The sequence below is a fragment of the Myotis brandtii genome, unplaced genomic scaffold, assembly GCF_000412655.1.
Source record: "Myotis brandtii unplaced genomic scaffold, ASM41265v1 scaffold333, whole genome shotgun sequence".
Lineage (NCBI taxonomy): Eukaryota > Metazoa > Chordata > Mammalia > Chiroptera > Vespertilionidae > Myotis > Myotis brandtii.
The window spans coordinates 3,164,666-3,167,914 of record NW_005362842.1 but is presented as its reverse complement, the minus strand read 5'-3'; positions in this window follow the sequence as shown (position 1 = coordinate 3,167,914).

Genomic DNA, 3,249 nt, shown 5'->3' with positions numbered 1-3,249 from the left:
GGTCGCCTAAGACCATCCTGCATATCAGATATTTACATTATGATTCATAACAGTAGCAACATTACAGTTATGAAGTAGCAACGAAAATAATTTTATGCTTGGGTCACAACATGAGGAACTGTATTTAAAGGGCCAGAAGGTTGAGAACCACTGGTTCAGAGAGAGCTGCTGTCATAGCATCTCCTTGGGCTGTACCCTGGACACAGGCCAATAGCCTCTGTGCCCTTCACAGTCTGCATCCTCACAGTCATTCCATGGTTAATGATGCTTCTGAAACACTTCCAGCAGTCTCCATAGGCCTCCTGAGTAATCCTCCCATTTCGAACTGTCCCCAACTCATGGTTGTTCTCAAACCCCTGGCATAGCTTACCCTGCAGTTGCTTGCTGTCACTGAGGAGGCCTCTCCACCTTTCCAGCCTCCTTATCTTCTCACTTCCCTTTATTCTATTCATGCCCATGACTTTGCCTTTGCATAGGATGCTCTTCTTCCTGCAATGCCTTCCATTCTCTTTCACAGGCCAGCCCCTCCTCATCTTTCAAGAATGGCATCAAACTGAAAGCCTTTCTTAATGTCCCACCCCCCCAACCGCTGGTGAGTTGGATATGCCTCCCCCACCCCAGTGTTCCCATAGCAACTGATGGCTGGCCATCTCATGCCTGTTATTCCTTGTACCGTATGGTAATAGTTGGGAAATGTCTATCTTCTGATCAGACTAGAAGCTCTTTCAAAATGATGATTAGGTCTTCTTAATATCTGTAGCATAGTACCCATCTACCACAATAGTTCCCCCTCCCTCATTCCTCAGGGAATATTGGTTGAGTGAATAAATGTCCTCAGGGCAGAAAGGATGTCTTCTGGCGGGAAGACAAAGGAGGTATGTGAAAGTGGACTCCCTTCCTTGCTCTGAGCTACATGCCAGCTCCTACATCCTTGTTGCCTGTCCTCTCGTTCCATGACTCAAGGGTTGCCAGCTTTCCTGTTGGTTCTCTTCTTCAGCAAATGTCAACCTTTGCTGAGCCATTGAGGCAAAGGGCGTTTCTGGTTGTTTCTGGGATTGCCAGCCATAGCCTCCTTTCTGGGTGTCAAGCAGATTCTTTTCTGAGGGTGTCCAAATCTCAAAAGGACAGCAGGTCCTTAGGCTAGGCACCACAGGCAGGGACAACTGCCAGAAGCACTGCTGCCCCCAAACTGGCAAATTCTAGACTGTGCCAGAACCAAGGTCAAAATGCCAGGAGGTATCCAGGTGCCATTACACGAGGGGCCGTGGGCTAGGGCCAAAAGGAAAATAGAGGCCTTGAGAATGCCCAGGAGGCAAGTATAGATTAGACTTGCATCACTTAGAGCTCTTGGTCTTAAGTGACCCATCAGAGCTCCATCAAATAAAAGGGGGGGGATTTATTTAAAGGTACAGGAGCAGGAGTGAAATAAGGCCCCAGGGGGCAGTAGGAACCAGGGCTCTAAACTCCATCAGTGTCTTCTCTTTTTTCATTTACTTGTTGATTACACATCTGTTCTGTAGGCCCTGTTGCTGGGTGCTGAGGATTGAGTACTAAGCAAGATAGACGAGGTCCCCACCCTTCAATAGGGGAGACAGAAATAAAATCATTAATTACCCCCATTAGTAACTTAATAGCAATTGTGATAAATGTTGCAAAAGAAAAGGACTCTCCATGAGGGGCTCTTAATCAGCCTGGGGAAGAGGGAGACAGAGAGTAGGGGTGGGGAGGAGGATCACTTTGAGGAAATGATATTAAAATTGAACTTTAAAGCATTCATACGAATTAATCCCAAAGTATTTACCAGTAGATGTGATAGGGACAATTTCAATGGTTCATGGGTGAACATTTTTGTATTTATTCATAAACTAGAGGCCTGGCGCATGAAATTCATGCATGGGTACAGTCCCTAGGCCTGGCCTGTGATCAGGGCCATCTTCCCTGGCTGCCCGCAGCCGCACCCCACCTCTCCCCCCGCACCGCCACCCACCCCCCGTTCCCTGTTCACCATTGGGCGATCGGAGCCTGCTGGCCGGGGAAAGGGTGGCCAGGGAAAGGGACCGAGAGGTGGTCAGTGTGCCTCATAGTGACTGGTCAAGTGGTCATTCTGGTCATTCTGCTGTTAGGGTCAATTTGCATATTACCCTTTTATTATATAGGATGATTTCACAGACATTATTATTTCATATAGTATCATTTAAGATGAAAGTAAATAAATAAGGGTACAATTTAAATATTAAGTAATAATAATGGAAGTGGTAATAGATAGGACAAAAGTCACAAAGGTCACACTTGAATTAAGCAGACCATGCAGGGCCTTGGCAGCTACTTTAAGTATTTTGAACTTTAGACTAAAAATGATAGGAAGTATTGTGGGAAAGGGATTTCGGTGTTGAGAAGATCACTTTGGCTACTGCTGGTGAGCACTATGTGAGAGGGCCAGACCAAAGCGGGCACCCCTGTTAGGCGTATACTGTATTTTAATAATACAAGCAAGAGATAATGCCTACTTGGACAGGTGTGTGGGCAGGGGAGAGAAGTAGAAAAATTAAAGAAATGCTACCAGCTGGACTAATGAGAAATGAGGGAGAAGAAGATGTCCAGCGTGGAGCTTTTCTAGCCTGGTGGAGGAGGAAGATGGTGAGTTATCCAAGTGTAGATGTCAAGTAGGTGGTTGTAGGTCACATGTCTGTAATAGTTAAACTTCAGTAAAACAGGCGACTTCACAGAGCTAGTGTGTATACTCACTCAGAAAGCAGAGGACACAGCCAATGTTCCATAAACTGCAGTTCTGCCCCCCTCTGTCCCATAGCGTGCTAGTGTTCCAGCGGTGGTCAACGCTTGGTTGCGGTTGTGTTTACTCCAGGCCTCCTTCCCCCTGACCCCTTGCACCACCCCCTTTCTCGTCACAATTCCTGGCTCACAGTGGATGCTCAATGTATGTAGAATGAACGAAAGGATTTTGCGCCTCTTGTGCCCCAGGGCTTCCTGTACCCGGCTGAAAACGGGAGCTGAACCAGATCTTTGGTTGGTTGTAAAATTAAATTTTAAGAAGTGTGCATGAAATAATACAGAAGTTGGAAAGCCTGGACAAAGGCCGGGGCGGGGGCTCCTCCCGCCAAGCGGCCTCCGAGTCTGGTGAATGAATGAGGAAGCGCTGGTGGGAGCCCTGGGACCCCCGTCACCAAGGCAGAGCAGTCCTGGGGAGGTGCAGAAGCGGGATATCGCCTCCCGCCCGCCCGGCGCGGTCTG